Raw genomic sequence first — 25,510 nt, forward strand, 5'->3', positions numbered from 1 at the left:
TTCTGATTGAGCATTACCAAACTTATAAAGCCTTTGATTAACATTTAAAAAAAATTGTATAAAAGCAAAAAGGAAAAGTGGGCATGGGATAGAGGTTTTCTAGGGAGGGGAAATGGGGAAAGGGGATGGCATCTGAAATGTAAATAAAATATAAAATAAAAAAATAAATAAAAAGAAATTGAAGGTTAAATAAAAGCTTCCAACAATAAAAAAAAAAGATTAATTTATGACCATGAAACTATCCATATAAAAGGTAATGGAAGGAATTCTTCTGACTAAAGAGAAGACAGATATGCTTAAGTGGCTAAAAAAAACTATATCAGATTAGTAAATAAAAAAAGTGTAGGAAAACACCAAAGAAAATAAATGTTAAAATGAGTACATCTAATATATGAGCCAGAGTTAATTTAAAGATAGATTAATTTCATTGCTTATATGAATATTTCTTTTGATCATATGAACCAATGATTTGCATTAGAGTCCCTTGCAGAAGCTTAAATAAGGGGATTGTTTTCAGTACCATGGAGCATGGATATGGGTAACCTACTAGAGGCTACAATCCTGAAGAAAATGATTCTGCAGAGGTTACTGAACTGAATACTAGGTATAGCTGAGTGCATGGTGCATCTCAATTACCTTGAACAACTGGCTGTGCTACCCTGAGAGAAGGGAAGGTGCCTGCTATCCTAGATCCTATGACAGAGATGCATTAGAAATTGATCTTGAGATATCTTTCTCTCTTGCATATTCTAAGTCTGTTGCTGCTTCTGATAATTGTATGGCCAACCATTTTGCTGCTGCTCTGGAAAGATCAAGTAAGGTCCACGAGCCTTCTTCCACTGCTACTGCTGCTGCTGCTGCGGCCGCCACCTCGCCCCATGTACACTGTATATACAGAACAAGAGGAAGGGCAGGGTGTGTTGTCTCAGGCCTGTTCCTCTGTTATACAGTATTGCCCAGATGTCTAGAGCTAGGAGATTCTCTTCTGAGTTGACACTTCACATCACAACTTGTTATCATTTTAACACTTTAGTCCCAGAGTGATATGATCCATCTTGTTCATTGGCATCCCCATATGTCTCCAGAGAAGAGTAACCAGCTCTTCCAAGTGTAGCATCCTTGGCTTAAGGGATCTTTCCAGTGACATCATTGAGAGATTGTACCTAAGTATCTGGTCATCTAAGATGGCCATAGACAAGGAATTCTCTCCACTACTAGTGACAAATATTTTTCTGTCTTACTCTAAAAGATAGCCTATCTCTTTGTCTTTGTAACTAGTTATCTAACTACAGTTTGTAACTGTTGTCAAAACAAATGACAACAGAACTACCTGAACAGTTCTTCCCTGAGTGTAGAATCAGGGGAAGGTGTCAGGCTGTGGAAGGGTATCCTGGTTCTTAGGTTGTGGGTTTGGCCACACTCCCAGAACCCAGGCTCCTGGCACAGGTCTAATCTCCATTCAACCTGCATCTTTCAGTCACTAGGAAACTGGTGGAGGGCGAGATAAACAGGCCTCAGGCCCTAGAGAGATTTACATACTAATGAGGTACCTGAAGTTCAGAGGGTGGAGCTAAATAAGCATTCCTCCCCAGCCCCTCCCCCCTCTTTCCCTCTCTATTTAACTCAGGTTTGCCCTGTTTTTTTTGGGAGGGGTACATCCAGATCCATCCACTATCCGTCATGCCAATAAACCCATTTTGGAAACCCAAAAACTTTCTTGTGTGTTGGGGTCATGCCGTGAGGAGGCATGGAGAGGTCTTTAGTGAGCCACAGGGCCTAATTTCCCCATGGAAGAACCCTGCGTTTCCCAGCCATTTTACCTACAGCTTGTGTAACCAACATGGACCACCACGGACACCCACATGTCTACAAGAATTGTCCTGGCCGAGTCTGCTAAGCAGGTATACTTCCAGTAAGGCTTGCATGTTCCCTTCCTCCATCCTGCTGGGCATCCAAAGACCCCCAGATGGTGGCCAATCTCAGTCCATGGACCTGTCACCATGCACCCCCACAGTCTCCGTCCTGCTGTGTACCCACCCCTGTGAGGGCTGAGGCCCAGAATGGAGATTCTCACTGAGAACCCTGTGCCCGCCTCTCCTACCCTGAGACATCCACCCCTGACAAAAGACAGCTCAACCAACATGGTACTTGATCACCCATGCAACCAAGCAAGAACAGTAACCTTTCTTCTGCGGGTTGTTGCCAGAGCCTCTTTCTTCTCCCCTCCCCCTCATTTCTCTTCGCTGTGGGCTAGCTGGTCACGCTCCCACATGCCCCCTCGTCTCGGTCCTTCTGCAGCCTCTCGATGGTCTGAGAGCCCGAGGAAGGCTCTGTTCAAATGATTATTAAGTATCTGCAACGCATCATTCATAAATTTGTCCTGTGGCTTTCCTCTATCAGTTTTTTTTTCCTTTTAGATTATTACTATTCTTCTCAACAAACCTCTTATGCCATCCATAAAAATCAAACTGCAAGGAATGAAATATGCCATTTTTAGGAAAATAAATGAAAGTTAAGATCATCATGATCAGGAAAATATGTCAGGCTTGGGAAGACAAATATCACATTTTTGGCTAATATGCAGATTCTTTTGTAGCTGTGCCAAAACAAGTCCACAGTTTCTCCGAGTACAAAAGTCTAAATGGAAGATTTTCATTTCTTCAAGACAGAACTACTTGGGTAGTAGCTGGAAGACACTGTGGTCTCCACTCTTGCTGTTTAGGGTACTCATCCTAGACTCCCCTGCTTTCCCCACCCTTATTTACCCTGGGTTTCTCTAGCTCTCACCCTTCTCAGCAGTGCCCTTCATTTCTGGGGCTAACTTGATGACACTGCTCATGTACCTTGCAAAAACATTTCCCTTTAGTCTTGGATACCAGGGCTGCTGCTCAGCTCCAGCAGAAGGAAAGTTACCCTTCCTAGGCTTTACCCCTCAAGAAGAAGAAAATGTATTCCTTTTTCTCTTTCCTACCCCCATGCTCATTTCCGGGGTCCTTGCAATATGACTATCCAGTAAGGCATGCATAAGTGTGAAAAGGAGCTGGCTTACCTAATTCAACATCAACACTTCTGTGTCCACAAATGACTCTTTGTGGAAGGACACCATTGTCACCCCTAGGCTGCATTCACTAATGTATTGAGACTCATTTCCCAAAGCTTTGGAGAATGGGTCACAAACAGCCTTTCTCCCCCATTCCATTTCTATTTAGGGATGACCGCTTTTCTACAGCCAGGAAAGAAAATGCGGCCCACTACCCTCCACTACAACCCTTGTAATGAGCTTGAGCTTCTTGCCAAAGCAAGCACTACAGAAGCGCTTAGATGAGACTGGAACTCTCCACATTCTCACTTTAAGGCAAAGACCAATTGTTGTAACACACAGGACAAAATCCATTGCAGAAATCTCAAACTTCTGCACAGTGAGGTTTTAGAATTTTGTACAAGATAGAATGAAAACCAAAACATCCAGCCACTGTAGGTGATGCCTCTCAATATCAATCATTTTACAGTCTCATCAGTTTTACAAAGAAATGTGTGAACATCTGGCTTATATGACTTGTAATGCCACGAACATCCTTTTTACATTGTTATAATCTTCTATGTCTCCATGCTCTCTTCCAACCAGAAATACCTACATGGGATTTCCACTGTTTGAGTAAGGAGAGTACAAACCTTGTTGAGCATTGTGTTGGTAGTGTAGATGGCCATGGAAGAGTCTAACTATAGAAGTGTTAAGCATGGACAGGTAGCTGCAGCAACAGCTCTGGCATTCTTAGGAGGTTACTTCTGCAACATAGCATTCGTTGTTGCTTTTGAAAGCTTAACTTTCAGGGGCTATTTCTCTACCTCTCCCAGCAACTCATGAGCTACCTAATGTGTGTTAATAAGTGCCCATTTGAACATGATAATACTGACTCACAGAGACAACCAACAGCCCAATAGCCACGAAGCTAGTGAAGATGAGATGAAATGGACCAAATATGCCATTTCCACAAGATGCTAACTGGGTACAGAGATGCCTGGTCTTTCTTATATAATATACTGTCTTACTAACTTTGGCTTTGTCATTGTAGGCCAGCACCTATGGATTACTTAGCTGTCAAAATATAATTCTCGAACCAAAGAGGTTTTACAGTGACTTGCAGTGGATACCTTCATCAAAAACATCTAAGTGCTACAAATATGATCTCAAGTGACTCACACTGGCCATCAGTGCTCCTCCAATGGTGGTTATTTTATGACTCCAAGTTGCTTTTAACTGAGTAAGTGCCACTAGATAGAAAGCTAAGGTGTTTTATTTTTGTTTGTTTTGTTTGTTTGTTTGTTTGTTTTTGTCAGATGAAAGACACACTGCTGTGTACAAGGATAAGGTAATGCTGATGACTTGGAGGGACTAAGAGATGTTCTGGAAGGACAGTGTGTTCTGCGTTCTGGTCCTGCGTTATTTTCATGCACACCTTTAGCATTCTTTGACCCAGACATACTAATAACAGGAAGAGGGAGTCTCATCTAGAAAATGCCCTGACGAATTGAGAGGACAGGGATTCAATAGGTGGGCAGGCGCAGTCTCCAAATTCATGTACGTTCTGAATGATGAGGGTCTTGCTAAGAGCAAGTGTTTAAGCCTAGTTTAACATACCCCAGCCATACACCAGTGTGTTCAGAGAATATGAGCTCTGTGTCTTCATCATGGATGCTGCTAGAGGAGAGCATCTACAAATAATCATTATAACTCACAGAAAAGCCTTTCAAGATCTCAGCATCTCCTCACTACCTGTGTCTCATACCTTCCAAGCACCAAGAATTCCACCACCTTCAATGGTGACTCTGAAAACAGTGTTTTCTCATTTCTTCCTCACCTGCCTTTGTGGAAAGGTAATGCATATGCACTTACCTTTATCTCACTGTGACTATAAGTATCTTTGGATATTATCCTATTATTCAGTATTTTACACCCAGTCTTGAAGAATGTTGTCAGTTCTAAGCTTTAAGATATGAGTTGTATCCGTGTGCAAAGCGATAAAATTAGTAGTTTTGCAAAACACTGACTCCTGAATCAAGAATGTCTGGTATGTGATAGCGGAATTTTTATTTCAAAGCCCTAATATGTCAACTAAAACTATGGATATCTTCTTTGCATAAGGTTATAAGTACAAAACTAGCAAAGTTTGATAATGGTAACATCACTGGAAATGATGAAGCATCATGACAAGCACACAGGTTTGAAGTCAAGAAAGTGATTAGAAGTTGTAGTCCTCTACTCCCCGTGTATTCCTCTAGACTTCTGATCACAATGATGACAGAAAGGTAGTTCACACAGCTTAGTATTACAGATGTGGAAATTCTAACAACTGACCTCAAAACCTCAAGTTATTCTTCAATATCTAAAACATACAAGAAATGCCAGAAGATTCTCCTTCTAGCCCGAATTAGTATAGAATAGTTTGCAGCTGTCCTGGAGGAATGAAGATATTCTAAAGAGACGTTTGTTCCTTCCCAGTGAATTGGAACTATCACAAGAGATTCATGCTTTCTGTGGAAGAAAAATCCTTGAGCCCTGATGCTAACCAGAGAGAAATCTAGTCTTCCAGAATGACATTTCACAAAATGCCTTAAAGAACATGCAAGACAGACCTGGACTCAGGAGCCAAGGCAAAGATGTGTCAGTCATATCCAGGCCCACACATTAATCAGAACCACTTAGTCACACATGCCTCTTGGTGCCATGTCAATGCCTTCAAAATGGATCTCTTTATTTGTTCATTTTTCAAATGTGACCATGTTGAGTAAATTTATTTTCTCTATGCTTTATTAATGTATTTCTTTAATTGGCCTATTCAGCCTGTGTTGCCAGGGCCCAGTCTTTAACCAAAATTTTGCTAACATTATAATCATTAAAAGCAAACCAAAGGCAGTAGCAATATCTACACTCACTAAGCCTCTATACTAAAGTACAGTTATGCTGCCTCTACTAAATTTGTATGTGCTATTATACAATAGTTAACTATTCAGAAGCCATACCACAGACAGAGATATCTCCGCATTTCTCAGCATTTGCGATGGTTTATGGATGACAAACATTTAATTTCTTGTACATTAACATGTAAGCAGACATGTACACAGCTGAAGTTATGTGAAAGTATACAATTTCCCTAACCTTGTACTTCCTTAAAAGTTCACACACTTATAGTGCTTCAGGCAAGAATGCTGTAAGAATTATCATGAACTGGGTAGCTTAAACAATAGAAATTTCTCTAACACTTACGTAAAATGTATTTCTCTAAGACTTAAATATGAGCACACTCACACAGATAGCTTATTAACAACATGTGCTATAAGTCAGAGGGTTTCATACTCAGCTGATTCAATGTTTTCCAATGAATTATAAAAATAATAAATGTAAACACTTAAAACAACACAAGGTTCTGGAACACTTAGAGACTGTCTAAATTATTAACACAGCTAGGGTAAACTATTCAAGACTAAACAAAGGGTCAAAGAGAGGCCAAGTTGTCATCCCCGTAACCATAAGTGACTCCGAATGAGACTGTAGCTATGTGGTCTATCAGGAAGGTGCAAACTCTGTCTAGCATGCTGGGGGGGGGGGAGGGAGTAAATCTCTGTGATCCTTACCCTCAGGATGGTCCCTCTGCTGTTGTTAGATCTCACTAGGACTTGGGTTCCAAACTATGTATAATGCATGTATTACAAGTTTGAAACCTATAAGCACATATAAAGAAATTCTTGTCTATAAAATAAAATAAGGTAGTACTCAGCTCAGAATTTCAATCCATCCCAACCATCAAGTAACTATTCTCTGTTTCAATAGAAATCAAAAAGACTATGTTGGAAAGGCTCTTCTGTAAGTAGAATACATTCAATCTGTGCATGTACATATTCTTTACTTCCTGCTACCTACCAATCAATTCTGTCTTGAGCTATCTTTAGTAGAGACATATGTTTTCATGCTAGAGGTCTTCTTTATTTTAAATTGGATTTAAGCTAGCATTGTCTTGAGCAGCCCTACATTCATAAAGGATTGAAATGATCAAGAGACCCATTTGTCTTAACTACAGACTGTTGCCAACGAATATGTGAGATGTACCAATGGTATAGACCTAAGGAAAAATGTACAGTTCATGAAATAAGCTTGTCTCCTAGCAACCCAGGTGGTATTTTGCTCTTGGCAAAAATCCTTTCTGATGGAAGGTTCAGAAATCCTGTCCTTGTAAAATATGTACTGGTTTTTGGCAACATAAACATATATTTTGACAAGAAGGATTAGCATTTCAAAACATGAATTTTATGTGCAGTCATTCAGCCCATTAACATGTAGACTTGAGTATAAGCACACACATGCAGATTTTATTAGGCTGATGATGGCAAGCTAAGTTATTTCAGCGATTGTGCAGGTTAATAACAATACCAATCCATTTGCTCATTTCCATTAGGAGTCTGTTCATTCTCAACATCTATAAAGTTGAAGTCCCCCCCCCCCCCCGACCCCAGGTCCATAATCCTTACCCCACTCACCTTTGGCCATATTAGACATAGTTTTATTCACACTTATAAATCATTAAATCCCTAAACTCTCAGAAGATTTGACTATTGTTGCTTGAATGCCTCCTTGAAGGATTCAATTCCTTCACAACTTGCACTGTAACATAAACCAGTTAAAAGAAGTCCTGCCCCCAATGTGGAGGAATTTATTTGTACATAAGATATCTATCCTTGGCTAACTTACCGTGACTATAAAAGGACTAAATCCAGGCCCACATGTGCAGATCTAGACAGATGACAGATGAGCAGGGGTAAAGTGGAGTTCTATCCTAGTTCTTAGCTACTCCCTTTACACAAGGCACTGAAAATATGATAAATAATCAAGATCTAGCTAGAGATTCTTACTGTTTTTAGTTATGGCTGACTGATCCACAAATTAACCTCAGAAATATTCAAGACAGCTTCACAAGTACTTCCAGGGGTCTATAAGACATTGTAGCCCCCAAGCATATTAAGGAATGTCCCATGCCGTCAACTTATAAAAAGTCACAGTGTGTAGAGACTGCAAAGAAGAACATGAACTCCTTCCTTTCACTCTTCTCAGGCAGAAGTATGGTTTTGAGTAGAAGAATAAAAATAGCAATAAAAAGGATAGAGGAATAAGGAAGAAAGAGGGGGAGAGACAATGATGCAGTAGAGGAGACGAACACACTCATCATGACAAACTCTTCATGGAATTCATAATTCATTCCAAACTCGAATTTAGGAGTCTCTATTTTGAGCAAAGAATTTGGGATCTCTCATCAGTCTGACTCTTCCCAGTGAGCAAACGCTCACGAAGTAAGCAGAAATAATCTCGATTAGCAGATAATTAAGCAAAAGCATCTAGATTACAAGTTTAGGAAATACTGTCAAAAGATACTAAACAAAAAAAGCTTCAAACCGTGTGACTCACAAGCTAAGCTGTTTGTCTCAACTCAAAGGACTTGACTCTTCCCCCGGCACACTGGACAGTGTTTGCATCCTCCCTTTGCAAGTTTCTGTTGGCTATGACTGTCAACAACTAACTCTGACTTACAGGATCTCCATCTGTGCTTGGCTTTCCCATTGTCAAAAAAGACCTAGTCAATGATGGCACTAAATTTCCATATTTTAAAAGGATCATCAGCCTAAGAGTCAAGAGACTTATCTAAGTGACCTTAGGAAAATCCCATGATTTCTACAGAGTTTGATTCCTTATTTTGTTTTAAATAAAAATGATATTGAGCAAGGTAATCTTTTATATTTCGTTATGCTAAATTTGTTTCTCATTTGCAACATCTAAAAGCAAATGGCTACTTAACTGTGCCATAGGATATTTTGGAAAACAGATAAGATGATGGAGTATACAGAATATGTTAAGATAATTAACTGAGCCAAATACTATATATACCTATATCAGACAGTTTGGCTAATAGTATTAATATAATATTCCTCTATCCTCTAACCTCTAATGCTTTTTTAAAATTTCATAGTCTTTACTGTGTTAGACCTAGGGGTAGGATTCTAAGATACGTTTATGATTTTGAAATGTATTCAGTCGCATTTAAATGTAAATATCTGTGTGAAGACTATTATAACATGCCCATAAAATATTATCTCATGGATTCAGTAGCAAGGAGATCTCCTTGAATTATAATTGTCTTCCATTAGTATCTATCTACTCTTGTATATCAAATTCATAAAAACGGGATTCCTCTGCCATGTCATAAAAACATGGTCTAAGCCTGAAAGAAACAACCAAAAAATGTGGATTGAATACTAACATCTTAGAAGCAAATTAAGACTTAGAGCATTTGTTGGCAGTGATAATGAGACCAAATGCCACCCTTGGCCTGCTGCTCATGCTATCAGACTTAAATATTCATAGAGAAGAACAGGGCACAGAGACACACAAGGAAGAAGGCAAACCATAATTTTACAGTAGGCCACATTTTTATTTCGCATGGGCCAATCTTCTCTGAAACTTTTTACTTCTCCCAGCCATATTCTCTCCTTTCCTTGATCCCTCTAGGCACCAAAGAAGGAAGTTCATGGCTCCCAGGGCAGCAGCCCTGGCTCTAACATTAATTAATGCATCCCCAGAGATGGAGCGCAACCTAAGCACTGCCTGACATTTCAATGAGCTGGGAAAGCGTTCTCAATATCTAACATTCAAATCATGAATAAATGTCTACATTAGCATTGCAAGCACTATCAGTAAAGTCCAGGCTGGGATAGGCCAGAATCAACTCATTTTTTCCTAATTTCATTTTTTTTAAAATATAAGAGGAAAAATTAAACTGTTAGAAAATGGATGGACATCCAAGACTACACATAAGTGTGTGCGCACATGTACACACACACGCACACATACACACAAACACTTACATAAACATAGATACAAAATATTGTCCAAAATATTACAATTAGTTAGGCTCTTCTGCTTGACCCCACAGGCTGATCATGTAATAGAATCATGTAATTGAATATTTGAAGATTTTTGTAAGTTCTTAAAGTCAAAGTATATAAGATCTAGGGAAATTCTGCACATGCATCATGTTTTAGCATGACTTGGAAGGAAGGTTTTTTCAACTGAAGAATATTTATAACCTACATATAATAAAGTTCACTCTTTAAAAATACTTGTGTAGGGTTTAAAAGTGCTTGAGTTATGAGCCACATCCTCAATCAAGAGATGACATGTTTCCACCAAACATTCATGCATGCCTCTTAGAGTCAAAACCTTTGTGAAAGAACAACTTGCAAAGTCTAAAACCTTCCGATCATCTCAATGCAACTTTATTGAACTAATATTAGCAGTTTTACCTTTTATCTATTCTTCAGTTGGCCTTTCCAAGCCCCGAAGAATAAGAAACTCTGGTTTTCAGAGCAATAGCCTTGAACCTGAAATGTGTGAGTTTTCACACTTGACAAAGTCTAGTACATCCTTCTTTATAAACTCATTAAATTTTGACATCTTACCTGAAAAAGAATTATTGCCTGGCCCAATATCACAAGTTCTTTTCTGTTGAATATTGTCAAAGTTTTCTACTTTCACATTTAGATCCTCTTTTGAGAACTCAATCCTTGTGTTTGATGTAAGATATGATTCACCTGTCTGTTTTTTAGTTTCCCTGCACATGGCTAACCAATTATATCTGTACTGGTTTCTGAAAGGCTTTGCTAATGTGTTTGCATTTGAAGCTGTCTGCTAAGCTGAGATCTCAGATATATCTGCTACTTGTCTCTTTTAAGGGAATCAAGTCTTATTTTGGAAAATAATATATAGACTGGACTATTGTTTTATTAACAAAATCTCAACCATTCAATTTTACTATGAAGACTCGGAAGATAGATGCTGGGGTGAAAGCCTGCCAGCTGAGACAGGGAGAGAAAGCACCCAGCTGACTTTCCTCCTCATACAATGTCCCAGAAGAAATGCCCCTCTCACATGCCATCTATCAAAACCTCCTTCGAACCTAATGTCCATCCTTTCTATTTCCTGTGTGTCTCTATCCATCCCCCAACTCTCTGTCATTCTCTATGGTTTTTTTTCTTAATAATCCTATGTTCACTTCTAGTCAACTGTTTGCTTGCTCCACCTCTTGACCTATGGTCTACTTTATTTAATTCTGTTTACAACATTCAAGCAGAAAGCTCTTGGATTAAAAGTGTGTGCTAAGGCTGAGCCATACCACAACTAAGAACAGATTTTTCTAGTAAATAACACAATCTCAGGGTTCATGGTGTGATCAAATATCCTGCCCCACTAAAGGAAGCTAGCATAAATCTTTTCAACTTTGGGAGACTTGTTGGAAATAATTTACATACCTCTTGAAAAGCTGTGGTTATGCAATGAGTCTCTCACCATCCCTTCCCAATCCAGGTAACAGGAAAATGAACTGAAAGTACTTTGATTAGTGATTACACATTTACACACTCCATCCTGACCACAGATGCACCACTGGGTTGCAATTGGTGGAATTCAGTAGAATTCTAACATTGCATCAACGAGAAGATGAATACAAGGCATAATGTTACCATGGTCTTAATAAGAGAAGGGAATAAAGAAATGACATACAGCTTTAGCTTCTAAATAAGCTACCCAAGGGACTAATATGCAGATTTTATATATCTACAATTTATATAGATCCTATTGAAGAAGTATGAAAAATTGAAATAGTTTCTTGTTTCTTGCTTCTCCTTTTGTTCCTCTCTTTTCTTATCCTCCCTTAGAGACTAAGAAGAATTTGGTTTAAAGCTTGTATATAACAGAAAGAGGCAAGGCATGATTATCCACCCACTCTACTAACCAGAGCTTGCAGGAGCCTCCTCTGCCTGCCCTATAGTATTTAATTTCATTTTTCCAAACAGTAATAGTCATTTATGATGTGTTCATTCTTTATATATCATTTAAATCATTTCTCAAAAAAAAAAAAAAAAAAACTTTTCCAGAACCCAGTCAAAAATAACATCTCCTGAGACACATGCCTGGTATAGTAAATCTGATCAAGAACTCACAGCTGGAAGCCCACAGGTCCTAGACGCGGGCCTATTACAAATATTCTCTTGAATTCACACAGTCTCAGACTGTACTTTAAATATGTATTCGTATATTCATTCATGGATTAACACAGGTCTCGGTCATCATTTTAGAAGCATATTTGGTAGTGAATGGATGGCAATTAATGTAGAAACCCACAAATAGTCAAAGTGCATACAGAATGCTGTAGAATGCTTAGCCACAACATCTCTATTATGCCCAAAGAACATAGAAGATGAGAATCAAAACATCCATAAAAGCCAGAGGCCAGAGAGGACTGCAGCAAAATGTCTTCCAGACATGATGAGGTCACTGGACTATGAACTCACAGCAGCTGTGGTTTTCTGCACAGAATTTGCACACAAGATCAAGTCAGCTGATGTTCCCACATGGATGGGGGTGAGTTCATGAGCAACTTCCCAGCCCTATTACTAAGAGGTTAACCAACAGTTGATTCTGCTAGGGAAGGAAAATCAGTCTTCTTTAAAGTTCTGGTCCCTGTTAAGTCAACTATGCTCCAGTCAATAGCCCCATGTCCATGCATATATGGGAATCACTATTTGAACCCCTTGGATTATCAAAAGGAGGAGCATGAAGATGGAGTGGGAGGTTGAGGGTGGATCCAAGAGGAATTAAGGGCAAAATGGGTGAAGATGGTAAAAACACATTGTAGGTATATGTGAAAATCTCGAAGAATAAACATAATAAAAATTAAAATGCCTCTCCAAAGTATGACCTGATTTCCTTTTTACAATGTCACATGTTAATAAAGCAATATCTGCACACCAACATCTAGATCTCAATCTCCATTTACATTCCCTGTTTTAATTTTATCATGTATTTACTTTCTGAAAGGGGTTTGGGGTGATTGTGAAGGTCAAAGAACATTTTGAAAAGAATTGGTTCTCTCAGAGTTGGTCCCAGAGTCTCAGTTTGTCAGGATTGGCAGCAATTGCCTTTGCCCACTTAGCCACCTCACTGGCTATTTGAATGTCTCACCTTAGTAAGTCTAAGAGGATCACTTTGACTTCCAGTGCTGTGTATCACAGCCCCTGGCACATAGCATTTGTCAACTTGAACTGAAAAGCAACAATGTTGAAATTGTAAAATGTCTCCCCACTTCTTTCCCTACTAATCAAGTACACCAGGGTTTGAGCCTAGTGATTGATTGTTAGACTTACTGAATAAAGCTGAGGCTGGATATACTTCAAATTTGATATATGACATCATATCATAACTCACATTGCAAAATAATAGTGATTGAATTATCTTGGACTCACAGAGAGTGTTTGTGAGGTAGGCTGCTATAAAGCTATAAAGCTCATTGTTTGGGGGCTTGAACCTGTGGGTAGAAACTTAAAGACATGTGTAGCAGACTTCTCTTTGTTCCACTGAACTTCTCTGTGAATACATTCAGGTTACCTGGAATGCCTTGCAAAACAGAAACAATAACATAGTTTTGGTAGCCTAGCAACTTGTCAAAGTCATTATGTGATAATGCTGTGGAGTGCTTTCTGTGTTTAAATGGAGAAGGGCTTTATAAAAACAAGCCATTACTGGCATGTTTAGGCAATATCCATTGGAACAGGATTCTATCGCCTAACATTTCCCACTAGCTCTATAATTCTCTGAAACGCATAAACTATTCATGTCTGGAAATAATTTTTATAATGTATATAGATGACAACTCCAATTAAATAACACTATATCCTTCAACTACCCAGTATTTCTTCAAACAGAGAGGGTGCCTAACCTTCTCAGTACAATTAAAATAACACCAATTTGGGGGGGGGTGGGGCTTAGAGAAATGGCACAGGAATTAAGAGCACTAGCTGCTCTTCGAGAGGACCTAGATTCAATTCCTAGCACTCACACAGTGGCCCACACTGTATATAACTCCATTTCCAGGTTACACTATACCCTCCCCTGGCCTCTGTGGGCAACAATTATACACATGACACACAGACATAAATGCACAGAAAATATTTGTACATAAAAATAAAAATTTTTAAAATATTTTAGAAAATACCAAGTTAAAGCTTGTGATAGGCTATAATTTCTTCTAAGTACCTTACATACAGTTCCTTAACCATTACTTCCCTGGGACAGCATCATTCCCACTCAATAGATGAGAAAAATAATAATAAGACAGTCCAAGGAAATTGAAGACAAATCAGCAATTGTGCTGACAAATGCAGACAATACAATCCACCACTGCCCAAACATTTGACTACTTGGACATATGTAGTCTAAGGGTCAAATGATGAAGACTACACAAGGGAAACAGATGAACACAACCTCTTCCTATTTGGCTTATGACATTAGTAAGTAATGTCATAAGCTTAAAGCTGCCCTGTGAGTCTCAGCTTTAAGGCTGGATAACATACACTCTATGCAAGGGAAAGGGGTATGGGCCACTGCTGCAGGCCTAGAGGAACTACCAGGCCAGGAAGACCTAATGGCCATGAGAAGTGTAGGAGGGAAAGTAGACAACACTCTAGTCATTATCAGAAAAGAGAAGGACCACTTGCTGCCTGGAATTCAGTTAATGATAACCCAACACCTGGCTCCAATACAGACTCTCTCTTGGGATTACTACCACCAGCATCTCTGATTCGCTTTCAGCTTTGCTCGGTCCTCTCTTTTAACAAGGAAAAGAAAAGGTGACGGCAAATTCTTTCATGTGTTCACACGTCATTCCAGTTTTAACTTGTGCAGTTTTAAAAGATTCTTAAGCTAGTAAAGAGAATGTTATGGAGTCTAAAAATCTAGAATGTAGCAATGATTTTGAATGGGACACTTGACTTTAGTGCATGACTAGGGAGGGCTCATTAATGAAAGGTAAGTTTAATGGAGCTTCAGATGAAATCTGGGTTCTTGTTTTGTTTTGCTGAAGATGTCTTCTCCAACACTTTCAAAGGTTTTCATCAGTAATCTGGATTCCCGAGAACATATAAAGCACACATTTGCAGATTCACGGATTTAAGCATTTTGTGAAACCTGAACAGCTGCATTAGAATCCAAAGATGATATCAAGCTGTTTAAAATTAATAAGACATAACCAGGCCTTGACTCAGTCTCCGTGGCCCAGAATTTCCTTAGAGACAAATTACAGTTTAATAAGAAAACTACCTCTGAAAAATCAAAACTATTTTCTAGGTATATTATATTTTATGTGTACATTATTATCTTCCACAGGAAAGAACACACCAATTGATTATCCAATACCAAATGTTCAATCCTGAAAGTAATATTATAATAAAAGTAATATTATACAGACTGAGAAGCTTATATATACGTACTTAGAAATATATATGTATATACACATACACAAATGAATATAACAACAATTAATGAAAAGAAAGCATGGATCTGAAAAAAAGCAAAGTGGGATATATGGGAAGTTTGGAGGTATAAAAGGGAAATTATGTAACTATGATACCAAGAAATAATTTTTTAAATACACATTAAGAAGATAAATAATTATATGTAGCTTTATAAAATGTTTTATATACTTGTATTCATTCATATATGTCAGTGATAAAATGCAGTATATTAAGTTTTCCCTAGTAAGTTTCTTTGAAGAATCTATTTGAGTAAAAGAACCAGCTGACATCATTGCCTGACTGCATGAAGACAAAACCAGGAACCAAACCTGTAGCACTTTGCCACAGAATAGCAGCAATACCTATACATGTATTCAAGCATGTACATTTATCTCAGAGCACTGAACAAAAAGACCACCAAGGGAACCCAGAGGTCAAAGGTCAATAGGGCCTTTGTTTGCTGTGGTTTGAAACTCATTTAATATAGAAATGCTTCTACTGTGCATAAGTCCTCTTTCTAGTATTTAAATTAGTTCCTATCACAATAAAATGTTACAAAACTTTAGTGATAAAATTAGAATTTTTATTTCACTTTCTCACTATCAACAGATTTTTTCCCCATTTACTTTAAATTATGGCCATCTAAATTCTCAAAGAATTTTGCTGTTTGGATTCAATATAAAAGTTGTTGATTTTTTTTTCATGTATAAGTCAAATACCACTGGGAGTTTTATTATATGTGTTATGAATAATGTATTTTTTCATAATTTGGAAAACATTATGTTTAAAATGTCATAACAGTAGACTCTTGCTAACATATTGGAACTGACAGAACAAAGACATTATAAACACATACACTAGAACCGTGGCTAGTAGTGTCATGCATTTCAAAGGTTCTAAGGCTATTACCCAATGAGCAAAAGAAATTGCTTTTAGAAGTATAGTACAATTTTAGTTATTATTAGTGTGTTATCTTCCAACATATAAAATGCAGGCATTTCAATTCAATATGATGAAATAAATCTGCATATAACAATTATATAGGTACAGGCTCACACATAAAAAGACATGTCTAGATTAAAAAGCAAGTGTTTCTGGTATAATCAACTTCCAAAAAGGCTGTACTAGAATACCAATGTTTGGCCTTACTCTTTTGTACAAAAGAAAATGAAAAATGTTCGTCTATGCAATGGAGGTAATGTAAGTTGAAGAGAACCATGACTGTTGAAGCTACTGCTTACTTATGAGGCTGAGCACCGCCTTCTTCAGCTACAATGAATCCCCCATTTTGTCTAAGCATGCTCAGTTATCAAAGCCAACCAGACAAAATCAAAGAGGCTTAAAAACATACAGGGGAAATGATTATTTGTTTTTCTCCTGTGATATATCCAGTACCACCTCAGGCAAGAAGCCTCAAAGCTCAGTTATGAGACCTGGAATTTGTTTAGGGGTCCAGAGGTTGAAGCAAGCAGCTGGAGACAAATACAAAACTGAAACAGGGAAAGAGATCCAAACAAAGAAATAAGAGGGGAAAGGTTTATGGTGGGGCTGGCATAGGACAGAGACTGGGGACATCAGAGAGAAGAAGAATATAGAAAAAAGAAAAGAAACAGAAAATTGTATATTTTCACACAATGATAAAAACATCATAAGATACTAAAAAAAATTATGGAAGGAGATAGCAAAAAACTAAACTTTAAAAAGTGGAAATTATTCAGTTGATACACTTTTGAAAAAGTACTTGTACAAAGACATTTTGGCCATTATCTTTAGATGGTCAACAAGATACATGAAAGAAAAATGGAAGATTAAATAGGATTTACAAATCATTAAGTATAAATTATATATATATATATATATATATATATATATATATATATATATGTAATGTGAAATTAAAATTTCAATACATAGAATAAAATAAGATTGGAAAAGGGAAGGCATTGAGAGATAGGACCAAATAATAACAATAGGAAGACCAAAACTTATCAATATTTAACTATGCAAGCATAAATCCATTGGATCAAATTCCCTGTTCATTCTTAAGTATAAGGAGAGAAAAGCAAGATGTGTACATTCAATGTAAAAATCTCTGCACAGAACACTTCTCAGTGGGGCAGCTTCTAGATGCTGTGTGTGTTCACTGAAGGAATTGTAGATGCTATTCCAGAGAAAGACAGACAGACAGACAGACAGACAGACAGACAGACAGACAGACAGACACTGAGTCTTGGGAATCCACTAAAGAGGTAAAAAGACAGCTGAAAAGTATGGAGGACAAAAGAGCAAAGTACTGCAATGAAAGCCAAGCCAAGCCAAATGCAGCCCTGGCTGTGCAGCTGCCTGCCAAGAGGTGATGCAAGCTTTAATTGGCAAACTGACAAAATCTAGAATTGCCTGCAAGACTGAACCCTGGTATGTCTGAGGGTGATCATCCCGATTGCATGAGCTGAGGTTGGGACTCTGGACTATATGTGTGTGTGAATAGGACCAGCAAAAGGCATTCATTTCCCCAGCTTCTTGCCCACCTATCCAATGTGAACAGCTGCTTCAGGCTCCTGCTGTCTTGCCTTCCCTCACCCCACCATGATGGACTGTACCCTTGAATTGGGAGCAAGAATAAACCCCCTTTCCCTAGATTTCTCTTGCCCTGGTATTTTATCACAGCACTAGGAAAAAAAAAAAAAAAAACAAGATACAAAGAGAGGAAGAAAAGCAGCTAAAATAGGAGAGGTGGCAATGGTACAGAAAGACAGGTCACGTTGAGACAGGTCACGGGTCTCAACGGTGTCAAAGACAGGTGCAGGTCCTACTGGGACAGTGATTTCTCTGGGAATTTGGATTGGTTGTAGAGAGGAATCTCCAACCAGCTCAGAGAATTGTGGCTCATCATCATCTTGGTGTGGATTCTCTTGTTTAAAAATGCAGCTATCCTGGATACTTAAGAACAAGGAACAACTACAAGTCAGAGAAACAAAATTCATCCACAGGTTCCAGGGTGAGATACAGACCTGAGAGACAATTGTGAAGAGTTGGAAGGCTGACACTGTCAAGCCAAAGAAATACAGGCTGCAGGAATCCTGAGTCAGTCTCTGACGTGTAAGGATGGTAGCCTTCACATAGCATACCCTTGGTTCCAAGTGTATAAGCAGAATAACTCTAGAGTATGATAGCCCCAAGCCTGAGATCAGGGTATGGATCAAATCTTGGAGCCACCTATCTGTCACAAGGTTTAGGGGTACAGAGCTCAAGAACTTAAGTTCTAAAACCAGGTGACATCTATAGCCACATCCTTCCAGCAGGGTCACTAATGCTTAGTAGATTTTTACAGTACTGATCCAAGCCCAGCTGAATAGATCTCAATGCTGCAGTTGCAGGTTGCCTCCTCTAGTCACCCCAGGGGGTGTGAACTGGGCAGTCCCAGGAAGGTGAGGGACTCTGCCCAGCCCACGAAGCTAAGTGTAGCCAACAGAAGCCCCTAACTATGAGAGAGAGGCCACCAAGACAGCTGTGGTGAACATCTTAGACATGTTTAGCAGAGGCTCCTTAGCAACATAGAACACAGAAAAGACTCTGACTGTAACTAACCCAACCCCAATTACCTGTACCCCAATTACCAAAACCTCAGTAATAAATTCTTCCAATATTGTTAGAGTAAACATGATTTCCCAGGATTGTAAGTGACCACAAAGGGGCTCCCAGTAATAACCCATCACTTTTCTATCTTATTTTTGCCCCTTGTGTTTTACCTTTTACTGAATTTTTGACAGTGCTTTTAACTTACTACATTAAAAATACTTATTTTTTATGCTTACCCCTCTTCATAACTTCAACTGTGTTCATACCTTGCCTTGCTGGTCAGTTTTTAATTTCCATTTTTTTCATTTGGCCCATATTTCATCCTTCTCTCTCTCATTCTGCTACACTTTTTGCTAATATTTTGGTCATTTTGATTCCTGGAAGTCTTTATATTTTTATCTAATTTTAACTATGACCCTCTCATTGTTGGGGAAAGTGCCCACTCTTATTTTTCCATCTTTTTATTAAACCTATTTCTCTGCTATTTCCTCCTTACCTGACCCCTTTATTATCAGAGAAAAAGAAAAAAAAAATATTCCTGACATGACAGCTCCAGATTTAAAAAAAAAAAAAAAAAAAGGCTTTCACTAGCTGAATAAGATTTGGAAATAGACTATCCTTCAGAATATAGTGGAAAATAAAAATTAGTGTTAACTGCTTAGTCACAAATGAGAATAAAAGTGAGAGGCATACAGATACTTAAGAAGGGTAACTATTCACAGATCTGCAGTAGAGATCTGAAACTACAAGAAACAGTGGTTTCAAATATGAATAAGCAGTCATGCATATATAGACAGCACTAATAAGACTCAGTGAGTCATATCAAAATCAGAAGACTAGCTTGGGAAAGCGACGTGTTGAGGGAGCAGGTAAAATGGGAAAGAAGCAGGTGGGTATAATCAAGATACACCATACACATGTATAAATTCTCAAAGAGTAAAACATCGTATTTTACAAAAACATGGTAGCCAGAGCTGGAGAGATGGCTCAGCAGTTAAGAGCACTGACTGCTCCTCCAGAGGTCCTGAGTTCAATTCCCAGCAACCACATGGTGGCTCATGACCATCTGTGGTGGGATCTGATGCTCTCTTTTGGTGTGTCTGAAGAGAGTGACAGTGTACTCACATACATAAAATAAATAAATAAATAAATCTGTTTTAAAAAGTGGTAGCCAAGCATGGTGATACTTTTAATTCCAGCACTCAGGAGGCCAAGGCAGATGGATCTCTGTGAGTTCAAGTCCAGCCAAGTCTACATAGTGAACTGCAGGCTAGCCAGAGTCATATAGCCAGTATTTGTCTCAAAAAAGGTTGATACATATTTTTACCCTTAAAGAACACCAACCTATGGGTATTGGGTTACAATTCTGATTGAGCATTACCAAACTTATAAAGCCTTTGATTAACATTTTTTTTAAAGTATATAAAAGCAAAAAGGAAAAGGGGGCATGGGATAGGGGCTTTCTAGGAGGGGGTGATGGGGAAAGGGAATGGCATCTGAAATGTAAATAAAATATCAAAAAAAAAAGATACAACTTGAACCCCCTTGAACAGCAGTTGTAACAGCTGCTGTGTGCTGACCCAGGGGAAGCATTTCCCTCGCTTTTATTATTAATATTTGTTTTAAATTTTTAATTAAAATATAATTATATCAAAAAACGAACACCAACCTAGAAATATCATCATTCAGATTCATCATATTTTGAAAATTAACATATTTATAAGCTAAATAAAATAAAAATCATATTATTACATTACAATAAAAATATGAACATTTAAAAATACAATGCAGAAAATATGTCACTATTTGATTAAAACATTAAACTACTTAATTAAAATTAAGTTCAGGTAAGACATGCAAAAAGTAGGAAAAGTGAGAGTCCTTGAAGCTAACAGGAAATCCAAATTAAATAAATGTACTTTCACTAGAAATATTTATAAGTTAAATGCTCACATAGCAAGCAACAATAATTTTATTGAGGTATTTGTAACTTAAAATCAGTTTTTAAAATATTTATAACAAATGTCTATAAAATTAAAAAAAAAAGACCACGTACTTATCGCTTCCAGGCAAAATTCCTAAGTTCCTTGCATACTGCTTGAAATGTTTAACACTAGAGTGACCCACTGTATTTTGGTTAAATTATTTTTTGTAAGATATTTTTGCAGCATTGTAATGGTGCATTTGTACAAAAACTTTGTGAGGTTTTCTTGCTTGTTGATACTGTGAACACCTCATACAGTGATCAGACAATTGAAGGATTAGGTGACGTTACATGTGAAATTCTACGAGAAAAGCCATGCAGCTCAACCCATCTACTTTGTTTATGGTAATTTACTCCAATGCTTCCTCTAAATGGGTAGCTATTTTGTAGACACATTGTCCATCTTTTCCGGTGCTGCTTCAGAAAATATTATTTCCCTTGAAATGCCATCCCGGACAGTAGAGCAGACAAACAGAAGAAGGCACTGTCACACACACAGTCATGCGTGTATTGCCACATGTGGTTGAGCTCAGTAGTGATCTAAAGACAAAGATGATAAATTGTTCACAAAATCTATGAATAGGCCAACTAATAAACTATAAAATTATTCATTGTGTACAAGTGAAAAATCATACAGATGGAAGATTTCATCTTGGTTACATGGAAAACTTGCATTTCCAGGTTATCACAGGGTCAATAACCATTCTCCAAAGTAGCACTGAATCTTTGACTCAGACTCGACCTCACCTCTAATGGTAGTCTCACAGTTTATAATCCCAATTGTAGATCCATGTAGTCTGAATGACATCACATTCCACCCTCTGATATTAACCTATGTTAGCTGTTACATGGTTAGCTGTGTTGTATAATAACTTGGGCATTTTTTTAAAAGTCATTTGTTCTTTTAACAATAATTATTGCACATGCCTCCAGATATAAACTCATTGAAGTGAGTGGTCCATGCCCTAATGTAAATGATTCTCAGAGCTGGCTCCAGGTTCCATCATTCTAAGCATAGGATGAAAGCCCTGATGCTTATTGAAAGCTTAAAATATGAAGTAACTGGTTTCTTTCCATTCTAGACACAGAATTCCTTCTGTGTCAGTTTATGAATTTAAAATCTTTAAAGGAGAAAAAGAGCTGGAATTCATATATATATCCTATCTCTCCCTTTTGACATCAGTTATTTCATTATATATTTCATGTGAATATACCTCAATGATAAATTAAAACATAAGCAAGTTTTACAAACAAATATTCTATTAAAATATGTTACTGTGAGGTTTCCATCATATTTCTGATGAATCCATTACTATGTCTTGTTAATCATATATATATATATATTATGACATCATTTCCTTTTTAGAAAAATTGAGAATAGAGGAGCTAACTTATGAAAAGAAAAAAAATGCAGTCAAGACATTTTGCCTCTTTGGGAAGGCCAATTAGACTGGATATCTATGTGGAAATAAAATGTCTTTTGTGCTACTTTCCTAATGCTGACTGGAGCTCAAGAGAAGCCTGGCTCACAGACAGAGCTTCCTGAGACCGACCCATGGAGATTTTTGTTTGTTTCTTTTGAGAAAAATGTCTTCCTGGATGTTTTATTAGTAACACACTGAATAACAGAAAAAGATTTCTTGCCTAATGCAGTTTTCCCTAATTATGTAATTTCTCTAACAGAAATATACAACAGGTAATAATGGATTTCATATTTTCTAAACTCTGCGATACATGTTGAGTTAGAGAAGTCAGTAGCACACAAATGAATCCAGAATCCTCTTACTGAGGCACTACTCTTATTTTACAGGGGTTGATCTGATTTATAAGAATGTACAGAAGGGATGGACTATGTATGTGTAGGTTTTAAATAGACGTGAATAAACCAGATGCTCCTTCATAAGTCTCTCTGTGAAGCTTACATCTTAAGGATTTCTTTTTCTCTTGGAAGTGCTGTAAATGTTCACATTTCCTCAGACAAGAATGTAAAAATTAAGACAGAAAGAAACAAAATACAAACAATGAACAGGGTTTTGGCCAATGTGCTCCAGAGTCAAACATGGGGTAAAGATCCACCCTCTCCAGAATACGCCTTTAGTTTCCAGTGTTTAGATTCCCTTAGTAACTTAGGTACCTAAGCACTACTTTGAAAAATTCAACTCTATACTGGTGATTTTCCATATGAATCTATTTTTAATGTTAAATATCTAAAATATTTAGACAAATGTAACCAACAACTATGTTGTTGATTTATTCACCCCAAAAGTTGGCCGTATCAGCCACAGGTAAATTTCTTTAGGAAGAAAAGTCACAGGCCATGGTAAGGACCTTGGTTTCTCCCACCTGTCAGCTTTCTACTCTACTTCACCAAATAAACATCTAAGCATATAGTTTCATTGTAGTCGTTTTCATTCATATTTTTCTATACATTTTTATAGGAGTACATTTTTATAGTATAAATTTTACACAAATGTGTGAATGCAAGATATGATCTCATACAACACTGCTTTACTAAGTACCATGTTCTTTAGAATAAACCCATTGCTCTGTGTGGCATTTATTCCCAGTGCCATGCCACAATGCATCTTCTGAACATGCTGTACTCATGAATTGCATTCTCTTCTAAGTGAACATATTGTTGTTTCTAAAGTTCACAGTCCCTAAAATTCTGTGATGTTATTGTATCTGTCTCCCTGGCCTCATGCATCTGAGTGTTGTTAGGATGGATTTCTATAAAGAGCAATTGTTGAGATGCTGAGATGTATCTTCCATTCAGCAAGTGTGACCACGTTGTCCTTTAAAAGTCACCGTAGCTTTCTTCTACTAGAAATATTCACATTAGCTAAATGATGCTCCACATCAGTAAGAGATCTAAGCACATTTTCCCAACATATCAGTGTAAATGGCTATTGGTAAGGCTTTAAATTACCTTCTTCCAGTGCTAGACATGCTATCCCAGAGGCCACAGAAAAGACATTTGTTTATGGTATAACAGATTGTCACTTTGTATAAATTGAGCTGGGAATGTATATATTTGGAGGACCAACCAACTCCTTTATCAAAGTGAAATCACTTTGTTTATAGGTATGAATAACTTTCGCATTTCATTAGAACAGCGGTGGTTTATGTTATTCAGATTATTAATAACAAAAAGGAAACTCTGAGCAAAAGTATACCTTGTTTCCAAAACTCAAACCCTGAGTGGGTAAAAGGCATTAATTCAAATGCTACTTTTGTTAGGGCCCTTTGTTCTACTGTTATCTCTGCTGCTTTGAGATACTCATAGTCTCAAATCATCTTTACCTCAGGTGGCCAAGGATACAGCTGCACTCTATTCAAAGCTCTAACCTAGGGAGTAAAGACACTTAGCCACTCTTAAAGCTGAAGAAGAAACATTAAAGAAGTGGTTCAGGGCTAGGATGCACTGGCACCTGGAGTTCAGAGACTGAGGTTTATTATCACAAAGTATGAAGCTCAATTTTAGTATTCTAGGTTTCTTCCTTCTACTCAAACATGTTAAGCAGAAAGCAAATTATCTGCATGATATTCTTAGCATTAATCTAATACTTAATACTTATTAAATAGTAGCCAGGCGGTAGTGGCACTGGCCTTTAATCTCAGCACTTGGGAAGCAGATGCAGGCAGATCCCTGTGAGTTTCAAGACAGTCTGGTCTACAAAGTGAGTTCTAGGACATACAGAGAAACACTGTCAAAAAAAAAAAAAACCCACAATAAATGAATGAATGAATGAATAAATAAATAAATAAATAAATAATATTAGTGTGTACCTCTATAATGTTTACCCAGATCTCTGCCAGATAATTTTCTACCAAATTCTAGATAACAACAAAGAATATCTTCAACTGACAAAATAAACTTGCAAGCAAATCATATACATGTTTTAGAAAAAAAATCTCCCTGCCCTTAAGCCTTAAGTTACATCATTCATTTGAGAAGATCTGTCCTTTAAAAACCTGGGAAAATGTTGCTACATTTTGTGGTATTGAGAAATAGCACAACACAGTAGATGGCAACGCTCAGCTACGCTAGCCAAGGAAATAATTCTAAACTATTTGTGGTGGCTCAGATTTGAAATCCTAGTGCTTAGAAAGCTTAAACAGGAGTATTGTTTCAAGTTTTAGACTAACCTGGGTTACCTAGTAAACTTCAGTCCAGTATGGACTACAGTGTAGGGCTGATATTTAGAAAACTACGCCCGGTCCAGCTTGTTCCGGGGCAGCCACCATGTTCCTGCTGCTCCTTGGCTCTGACCGAGACTCTGGCTAGCTAGATGCTTAGGCCCTGGCACCCACTAGACACCAGCATGGGGGATGGCTCTGCCAATCCCCTGTGCTGCATCCACAAAGCTCTGCTGAACCTGAGCCATCCTCGAAGTACCCGGTAGAAATGAGACTCTTATAGCTTAATGATTATCTAAAGGATTTATATATTTAGAACTGCTCAATCAACAAGATGCCCACACAACTATAGTTGCTACCCAATATCTAACCTTTTGATAGAAGTTGCTACCCAGGACAGCTTTCCACCCATCCGTG

Source organism: Arvicanthis niloticus, chromosome 3, assembly GCF_011762505.2.
Source record: "Arvicanthis niloticus isolate mArvNil1 chromosome 3, mArvNil1.pat.X, whole genome shotgun sequence".
Taxonomy (NCBI): Eukaryota; Metazoa; Chordata; class Mammalia; order Rodentia; family Muridae; genus Arvicanthis; species Arvicanthis niloticus.